The sequence below is a fragment of the Paroedura picta genome, chromosome 11 (genome assembly GCF_049243985.1).
Source record: "Paroedura picta isolate Pp20150507F chromosome 11, Ppicta_v3.0, whole genome shotgun sequence".
Lineage (NCBI taxonomy): Eukaryota > Metazoa > Chordata > Lepidosauria > Squamata > Gekkonidae > Paroedura > Paroedura picta.
Window position 1 is genome coordinate 29,607,036 of NC_135379.1, and position 10,770 is coordinate 29,617,805.

Sequence of the window (10,770 nt, forward strand, 5' to 3'; positions counted from 1 at the left end):
CACTTGGCCAGGAGAGCTGGCCAAGCAGCATGGCAAGTATATCCTACTGGTGGCCCTTCCTTCTCCCTGTGGACCTAGTCAGGAAGGGTGGGCTTCCTAGCAGCTGCTCAGCACCCAGGCAGCCATATGACCCATCTCACTTTGCCAGCCATAGCCACTGTTGTCCTCCTCCTGGTTCTCCCTTTCTACATGAAACTGCAAATGGGATGTGTGGATTAGTTGGGGGTCCCAGTTTTTGTGATATGAAATACAAAAATGTGGAAGGGGTAAATGTTTAAAGGCTGAAAAAGAAACGAGGGGGGTCAATTTTATAAAGCACATGGGGAAAAAGGATAAAATAAAACCTTTTAAAAATTCTGACAAAATAATAGGGGACCTGTGTCATTTATTTACAGAGTTACTAGAGTTACCTGTAACATTTGGGTGAAATTATATGGTATGTAGGAGGTATGTGATTGCTGGCTTTGTATTGTAAAAGTAACTCTAGAAAAAATACAGTGGGAGCTTGCCTCCCCCCCCCCCTGATGTGAGCAGCCCCATCAAGGCCTGTCAAGGCCAAGGCAGGGCAGTTCGGGGCAGGAGTGAGCACTGGGCAGCTTGTTTGATTCCTGAGGACACTGCGCCAGGGCAGCTCAGGGCAGGTGTGAATGCTGGCAGGGCTCCCTCCACCCCACGTGGGCAGCTCTGTTGAGGCCTGGCCAGGCTGCAGCAGGACAGCTCAGGAAGGGGTGAGTACTGGGGGAGGGTTCCACTCTCTTATTCCCCTCAAACCCGGACAGACCCATCGATGCCGCAGCATGGCAGTTTGGGGTGGGGGTAAGCACACTCTTGGGCCTACTATGCACAACTATTTTACTAGTGTTATTTTTTTTACAATTAACTGCAAAGAAAAGGGCATCTGGTTTTCCATTCATGCATAACAATGCAAATCAACTTAATCCCTCAATATTTTAAACTACTGTCTTTTAGAAAAATGAAACATTTCTGAATACTATAAAACTATTTTTTTTAAAGAAAATGGATGTGGTTTCTCTTGATTTTCAATTGTGGCTGCCATGCAACAATGGCAGGTACTATTTTAATTGATATCCTTGGAAAGGGGGAAAATTACAGGTGGAACTAAGATATCAAGGTTTCCAATTAAAAACAGCATATTTCAAGAATTCAGCCCTGACAATATCTGCTCATAGTGCTTTGATGTTCATTATGGTAGATATATTCTTATTACCCACTCTTGATTAAATTCACTTTCAGGAAATAAACTAACCACTCATTGCCTGGGGTAAGAATAAAATTCCTTCTGCGAATGTTATTTCATAATTATTCATTACTGGTATGGGATGTAACTTATTCTGAGACACTGGGTATTGACCAAAAGTGTAACTAGGAAACTGGCTTAGGTGACTCATGAGACTGATACAGTAGTTCGATGCATACTAATAATACACATATGCAAGCAAATAATAAACTCCATCATGAAAAAGACTGTTTATTTCATCACAGACTTAGATAAAGATCCATATGGTTGTAATGATTGAACAAGACTCAAACTAAAATGGAGAATGGAATGTTATTCTTTCCTTCAAAAATATGAGAAAACTCTACAACTTGTGATCCACAAAGCTGAGCACAACCAGCTAGCCATATAACATGACCATCAGATGCTGTACAACTGTCTGTTTCTCTGATTGTAAGAACTTTGATTTCTAAATAAATAACTTTATAGAATGAAAGTTTTTTATTGAAGAAAATGAAAGCATCTACAACAAAGGCATAGTCAGGACTGAGGCCCAAAACATAGTACAAGCAATATAGGTGCCCATTTCCCCTTCCCCTGGGAACTCAGACCAGGCAGAGTTCAAAGGAGTCAAAACATTGGAGATAACCATTTGGCCATCCAGGACAGAAGGTCTGGGAAACTATGGGATAATAAAAGGAGGGAGGGGGTGGAATGTGGAAGGAGGACAGGGAGTCATAAAACATAGGAAGGTAGGAAACGACCTTGGGGTGTCAAACCAAAGCATCTGTGTTGCATCAGGGCAGGACAGGTCAAAGCAACACCTTAGCAAGCAATGGAATCAAATCATGGAAACAGAATAAAATCATGGCAGAAAACCTGAGGATTCTGACATTGATACAAGGCAGGTGTCTAGAACAGAAGGTGTATCAGATCCTTTATCTGGTTGACAAGCTGTGTGTTCACAAGTTGTAAAGGCTTGAAACTGAGTTTATAATCTATTAAACTATGTGAATGGCCAGCTGCAGATGTACTAGAGAACTATACAATACCTCAAGGACCTAGTAAAAAAGTCCAATTCCTGACCACTTGACTTGCAGGGTGGGCATCATGGGCTCAAGAAGGATGCATAAATATCAATTCAAGTGGATAGCAACGAGTCACTTAATTATTTATTTTCACAACTGGGGAAGTGTCTGCTATTAATTACTAACATGGACAGTTTTATTTCTCCAATGTTTTTTGTGAACTACAACTGAATACAAAATGACTGATTTGCTGTTTTAGCAAATAATAATCACATGGGATAATCTGTTCCCTCTTAATAAAACAGTAAGGGGTGTTGGGGTGGGCTCAGTCTGGGATGGGGGGGCAGTTGGTCTCCAGTTGGATATTTCTGAAAGGACTGTCCGCAGTTGATTAAAGATAAAATCTCGGGGGAGGTGGCTGATAAATATATGGGCTGTGCCAAAAACTGGGACTCCAATGAGAGTGACTCTTCTGAAAGCAACGGGTTGCCTGGTGCTGGAGGGAAAAGGGGAAGTCATTGTATGGCCTCCTTCCTCTGTGAGTGCCAAGAAAAAGGGGAAGCGAGGCCAGCTGGAGTAAGAAGGGTTTGTGCTTTCAGACAGAACCACGTGGTCTGGGTTTTTAAATAAGTTTTGAATAAGTTAAAGCCCTATCTGTTGGGTACAAAGTTTGTGGTGGAGACAGATCATTCCCCACATAACTTTTTACAATTGATGAAGGAGAAGAATGCTAGAATCTTTAGATGTACCCTCAGCCTTCAGGATTTTCAGTTCGACATCAAGAACATAAAAGGGAGTCAAATGTGGTGGCAGATGCCCCGTCTTGCCAAGGGATGTGATTACGTTGATATGTATTTGTGTGTCTCAAGCACAGTTCTGTGCATTGTACATAGGCATGTTCTTATTCCCTGTCCTGTAGTAGTACTTGAAGCTCCCAAGGCATTTATGATCCCTTGTGACCTCTTCTGATAGGGGCATGTGAGGACAGGCTGGTATTTGTCTCCCACGCAAACACAGCATGGGTCAGGAAAGGTGGCAAAGGTGCCCTAACAGATATACTCCCTGCCATATATCTTCAAGCCGTCCCCCAATGGATTTGTGGCCAGATTTGTGATAACATCAAGATTGCTTGGCTGCTTTACACCTGAGCACTACTGAGGCCAGTTGGTCAGAGTTGCCTCATTAGATCTTCTCAATTGCCCCGGCTCTGGCACGTCAAAAACGTTTGCTTATTATAAATAGGGATGTTTTCTTGGAAGGACTGCCTCATTGCAAGTCCTGAATTCCATCTGCAAGGACTCTGCCGTTACACTTTGGATAAGGCCTTTTCTAAGAGAAATTAGACCGATCTGGACTTCACTAGTCTCCCAGCTGTAGGGGGAGATGAGACCAGTTACAGTTTGCTTTTCCTTTAATCTCTGTCACCCAATGTACTTGCATTGTTACACCAGCTTGTTGTAGCTTTAAAATATGTTTTAATACACCTTTACCCCAAACACTTGTTTCTGGTGTGTTTTATTGGCTGTCTGCATATAGTGGGACCCACGGTGGGGCAGCCTGAGTACAGCTCACTCAAAGAGAGGGGAGAGAGGGAGACCCCTAAATCTCCCTCACAGAAAGTGAAAACATTCTCTTTCCATTTTCTTCTATGTGAGGCTCAGCAGTTCATTCAGAGTTCCCAGAACATGACACGGGTCTCAGGATTTTGTGCTGAAATAATTTTTGCGCTTTTCCTGTTTTCACTGAAGCTTTAATATTGAAATTGTGTTTGGAAACAATTATGCCCAAACCAGGGAATACTGATGATAATGCAGACCTACATAAATAACACCGGCTGTTTCATTTTCATTCACTTATCAGATATATTTACTTCTCAGATATTTCCTTAACTGGAATTGACTGTACTATAATTGCCTATTTCTTTGGTCCATTGGCTGTTAACCTTGAAGTGACTAGGGTAAAACTGGCGAGGCCTCCCCTGTCAGCCCTGACCTCTCACTATGCTGTAGAGGGTGCTGCCATGACAACCACGACAGATGTCAGCTAAGCAATGTGCACCCTAGAAAGACTCCCGGATTGAGAAAATCGATCTTGTAATGGTACTAGCAAGCACATTCACTGAACTGCCAAGTGTTCTAGGCTTAATCATTTATTTCATCTAGCAGAAAGAAGAAAACATAAAAGAAATGAAATGAATTTGACCTCTGTCTTTTGAGTGACTTTAGTGCTACACTGAATTCAAGCAAGTGCAGCTTATGAATTTTAAAAAATTACATCAGGAATAACATTTTGAAGTGAAATGACTCTTGTAATGCCAACCCTGCAGAAACATGTTATTTCAAATGTCAGATACATAATAGTCATTTGCTGTTTTCTGTATGTGCCCAGAGGTTATCACCTGCTAGCGTACATTGTAGGTAAATTATTATAAAGAACCTACTTATGAAGTACACACACAGATTGCCTGTGGTTTTTGTTAATACTCCATTGGTACAGTAACTTCCTTCATGACTGTATTATTATAATGAAGCCATGCTGAGAAAGCTAAACAATGTTTCATATTGACAGCAACCCTATCTCTCGTAACCTTATAATATAAAACATTTTTTCTTCTGTCCTGAGTGGAGTTCTGTTTGATAACCGCAAATTCCCCAGTGGAAGGGGATAGGTTCCACACAATGTAAGAGACCAGTCAATCACTCTTCTTTCTGAATTCATTTGGATTGGGCTGGTTGCGTATGCAGATGGCGTTACAGTGGAAGGCTTTATCTCCAGAGTAGCAGTTGCAAGAATATCAGTGTCATTAGGAAAAACAGCAACAGTCTGTATTTGTGTATCTGACTGTCCAGTGGAGGGGGGGGGGGGGGAATCAAAGGTTGTTTTTATGTAACAAAATAGGCCTACTGCTAGATTTCTTAAGCTGTAAGCAGTCTAAACATCTCTCTGATATATGTGTGCCCTTAAAAAACAACGACGATATGGCTGAGAATGGCTTGAGTGAAAGCCACCTCTTAAGATTTTCAGTGCGATATGCCTGTCTGTGTACTGTGGGATACTTTATTGCATTTTTTGCCCTCAAGAAGCTGACGGGAGCCAGCCTTGCAATTTAAATCAATAAGAACTCTTTACCATGGCCATAAAATACTTGGCTAAACCTTTGAAGTGGCCACAGTTGAATGCACTGTGAGCACAGTATAAATGTTCCTTAAGATGTATTGTGTAAGACCACTGCTAAAACAGCATTCAAAGGAACCATTGCCTAAGCAGCATTGGTGAATGATGGGAGAACATCCAATTCTCTTTTGATCATTTACATTCACTCTTCACACTGCCATCTGAGGTTGCATCTTAATTGGCATATCACCCTGCTGCAGATGTCAGGCATCCATGTCAGGCATTCTTGCTATCTGCTTGAGGGGTTTCTTGGGATCTGGACCGGGTTCTAAGCCAGTAATCCATATCTGATATGATATTATGTCAATGCTGCCTTTATATTTCAGCAATGGCTGGGGAAAAAAATAAGGTGAATGTGTGTAGTTAATCTGTCATCATAGCAGGAGCACAAACCACAGTGCTGTGTTTCAAGCTAATTTTATACAATAGGGGAGAGCTGCATTGGAAATGATAACCTTGATAAATTAGAACAATTTTAGTTCTGCTGTGTGTAAGAATTTATCTTGGACATGACTATAGGCTTCTCACATTTAGATAGCATTGAGGCTAACAGGCATGAACTAGAGGTGATCTTTTAATTGTTTTGATGTCTTTTTTCTATTAATGAAATAAATAATTAAATAATTAATAGTGTTTCCACTGAAAGACAAAATCTAGCAAGCAAAGAACTGATGAGTTGCATCTTTATCATTTTTGCACTAGGGAGTAGGAAAAGCAGTAACACTTCAATTAATTTCTTGTTATTTGGATATATGTTAACATTACTTAAGGCCGATTATGTGTATAGGCTTTAGATAACCACATATTCAGATGTACTGTTTTTTAATGCATTTTTTGGGGGGGGGGGAATTACTATGTAAGTATATAGTAACAAAGCTATTCTTGCTATCTGCTTGATGGGTTTCTTGGGATCTGGACCAGGTTCTAAACTAGTAATCCATATGATATGTCAGTGCTGCCTTTATAGTTATAGTTATAATTATAGTTATTACTAGATGGTGCATTACAAAAAATAACAAACAATTGATCAGCACAGAATCTTTCAGTGTTAGTTTTCAAAAGTGAAATGTGGGTGCATGAGACCCAAATTATATCCTCCCTTTTAATCAACTAAACAGTTTTATTGCTTAGTCCTGTCCTGACTCAGAAGATCAGAACTAATGTTAATCAAAGCTTGAAAGTCTTGAACTCAGCTGTATTGTTGTATGTCAATGTCCAGAGAATACAGTCTTCTGTATTCTCAGGAGTGATTTATATTCTATTGTTTTAGCACTAAAAAGTGCATCTCAAATATGGTGTAGAAGAAGAAGAGTTGGTTCTTATATGCCGCTTTTCTCTACCCCAAGAGGCTTACAGTTACCTCCCCTTTCCTCTCCCCACAACAGACATCCTGTGAAGTGGGTGAGGCTGAGAGAGCCCTGATATCACTGCTCGGTCAGAACAGTTTTATCAGTGCTGTGGTGTGTCCAAGGTCACCCAGCTGGCTGCATGTGGGGGAGTGCAGAATTGAACCCGGCATGCCAAATTAGAAGTCCGCACTCCTAACCACTACACCAAACTGGCTTCCAGTTTACTGGAACTGGACATGGGATGAGAGCTACACTAAGTTCCAGGACCAGGAAAACAAGTTAATGGTATTTTCCAAGTCCCTCAGCAAACACTTTATTAAACTTGATTATAATTTTGTTGAAAATGGAATTATCCACTTATTGAATGCCTGTGAGGTAATACCCAATGGCGCAAACTGATGCATACACCATTACAGAGTTCAGATTCATTTTAACTCATTGTGGGGAGAGAAAATTATCCACAATGCCACAGAATTTGTTCAAAGTGCCATTTTAATAGCTGCAGCATTAAAAAGGGATGGCACTGTGTCATGTCTAAAATCCAGCGTCCACCCAAGAAACATTGGGTACAGATTTTTATACAGTCCAAATAACACGCTCAAATTAAGTCATTATCTAATTAACCACTCTGTACAAAGTTAGATAAATATTTATCCAATCAACGCATGGCCTGCTTATCTCCTTAGTCTTGTCTCATCTTTAAACACCTGATGGGGGGTGTCTTCTCTGTCCGGGCCAGCTTCCACGGACTTTCCCCCCTTCCGCAAGCAAGCTGCCAAGGCACCTTACAGATGTCTTGGTTTGTACAAAGTTTACTCTCCGTTTCTAATGGCAAGATGTTTTACAAGAGGGAAAACCCTGATGGTCACTCCATGAAAACCAGTTCACACTTATAAGAGTAATGTGACATGGGGATGCTTGGTACTATATTTCTCCTTCATAGATATCTTGTACTTACCTGATTGCCATAGGTTATTCTCTGAGCCCTAGTCTGGAAAAATCTGATAGTAATGGGATTTCCACACCTGCTAAATGTAGAGTCATACTAGCTGAATGTAAGCATTATATTCCAGCCCCTTCACATGACATTGCCCACATCCAGCATCTGGCCAGCTGACAGTTCGCTACATCCTCCATTAAAAAGTGCTTCTTTGGGAATTGCATAAAGTGGATTCACCACCCTAAAAAGCGCCAGCAGGCATCCAGCAGAAGGAAGGCATGGAGGCTCAAACGTGCTAGAGTCATCTGTATCGTCCCTCCCTCGCACTCATCTCCCTCTCCTGGGGACAGGAATTTCTTTTTAAAAATGGTGATGTACTTGGAGCAATGAATAGGCGGACATGTGTGTAGGCGATGCCATAAATAAAAGACCTTGAACAGAGACCAATGTGGCAGAGGGAGAGAAGGCGGTGGAGGAAGGGCAAGCAGTGAATAAAGACAAATAAAGATATGTTTGTGGCACAATGCTTAGCTCTCGAAAGTGGCATTCAAGACCACTGTACATCTATGATTCCATGCATAGGCATTGCAATGCGCATTGCAGGGCCTTTCAACTGCTTCAAAATATGGAGGAAGGGGATTGGTTGCCTGGGTTGATAGACAGGCGGAAGCACAATGCCTATAAGGCGCGTTGCTCTCTTCTGCCTTTCCCAGCAGCAGATGAGGAGGGCAAGACACGTGAAAAGACGGCAGACAAAGGCGAGACAAGAAAAAAGGTGGGGAGGGCCTGGGAGGTATGCCATTTTGCGGGTGTGACAGTATTTTAACTAATGTGCGGAAATTCCGTGAATCTCTGTTGAGCTGATGGAGACTAATTCAGAACTGATTTCCACAATGGATATAACACTGTGTATGGAAATTGTCACAGTTTCTTCAGACTAGTGAAATGTTGCATCCAGGGCTGAATATACTTAACCATATCTTTTGTGTCTTTCTGTGAGTCCGCAAAGAATATGTTGTGCTGTTGATTAGTGGTCTCTCAAATTATCTCCTTTCTGCTGTATTGCTAGAGGTAGCTAGTTTAACCCTAGATTCATACACTTTCTCAATATATCCAGTCTGATTGGAAAACATGTACCACACATTTCTAAACCAGCAGGCTTGTCATTCCTGGGATCCTCCACAGTCTTTACACTGCCTTTGCACTGATCTAAGGCACTTGTTTGGGGGGGGCTGTGGTGCTCTGTTTTTATAAATATCAGATGTCAGATGTCACACATCAGGATTCTGGTCAGCTGGACCTCAGAGCAAGGTCAACTTATTATCAATTGCACTTCTGCCTTCTAAGGAGCCAGTGTATTTTGTATCTTGTACATTTTGGAGTTTGAGCCTCCTTTTTCTAAGAAGACAAAGAAGAGTTAGTACTTATATGCCGCTTTTCTCTTCTAGAAGGAGGCTCAAAGTGGTTTACAATCAGCATTCCTTTCCTCTCCCCACAACAGACACCCTGTGAGGTAGATGGGACTGAGAGAGCCCTGATATTACTACTTGGTCAGAACCAAGACAGGCAGATATCTTGGCAAAGCTTTATCATGAAAATCATAGAACAAGCAATCACACACCCATTTCCTCCAGGAAACTGCAGTACTGTGCCAAATGCCATAATTCAGCAATAGATGTAGAAACACAAGGCTTCCTCGGGAGTTTGTGGGTTCTCCTTCTTTGGAAGTTTTAAAGCAGAAGCTAAATAGTCATTTGACTATTTGCTGATTTTATGAACTTAGGCAGATTGTGAGTGGGTGGGCAGGAAGGGATGTGCCAGTGTTTGTTACTTAAAATAATAGAATAATAGAGTTGGAAGGGACCTCCTGGGTAAGGTGACCGGATAACTGGCCCTGCAAAGTGGGACGTGCCGCGGCGATGGCGGCAGGTGGGCCTCCCTCCTCCTCCCTCCCCCTGACCCTTAGAAGGGCGGCGGAGGCAGGGAGGCCCAGAGGAAAAGACGGCAGCAGAGCTGGCCGGGAAGCTCCGCCCCAGAGCCTGGGCACCTGTGTGGGGGCCTCCTGAGGCCAGGTGCCTGCGCAGGGGCCTCCTGAGCCCGGGCTGTCTAATGGCTGCCTGCCGCGTGGGCACATTTTTTTTTAATTTTAAGTTTTTAAAAATATATACGAACGCCGCAGGACAATTTGGAAAATTCCGCGGGACATGGGGCAAATGCCCCAAATCTGGGACTGCCCCGTCAAAGGTGGGATGGATGGTCAGCTTACACCTCGGTCATCTAGTCCAATCCCTGTAGCCCTTCCTTGCATACCCAGGGAATTGCTGTTCGCCACTGTGAGATGGTAGGTGAATTTCCTCCAGGCCAGGCTGGATTATAGAGATTTTTGGTGGGAGGAAGATCATTTGGGCATGGAATTGGTGTCACTGTGTGTAGTCATTTGGTTGTGAGTTCCTGCATTGTGCAGAGGGTTGGGCTAGATGGCCCTGCAGGTCCCTTCCAAATCAATAATTCTATGATTCTACTTTCTGTTGGGACCTGCTTATACTTGCAGAAGTCATTATGTTGTGCGGTTTCCGAAGACTGTGGTGATAAGAGTTCTCCCAAGATAGTAAGGATATCCTGGTGAGGAGCATTAAAACAGTGGAGCTTAGATAGATTCAAAGGTGGCTGCCTCAGGCTGATTCCAAATGGGCAGAAAAGGCCAGGAGGGCAGTCATATGGAAGCGGGACTAATTCCCACTTCCACATGATGTTGCCCCTGAGACAGGCCTCTCCTGGGCCTGGACTGTTAGACCGCCATTGCCCTGCTTTAAGTGCTCTGAGGGCCAATGGGGCCTAGCCCGGCAGAGGCCTGTGTAGATGCAGGAGAGGCCAGGAGGAAACTAAAAATGCCCCAGTGGTTCCACAGTGCTTTTCAGGACCCTGAGCCTTCGCAGAGGGCGGTATATAAATATAATAAATGAATGAATGAATGAATGAATGAATGAATGAATGAATGAATGAATGGGGGTTCTTTGTTTTTTTGCAGGAAGGTGGGATTGC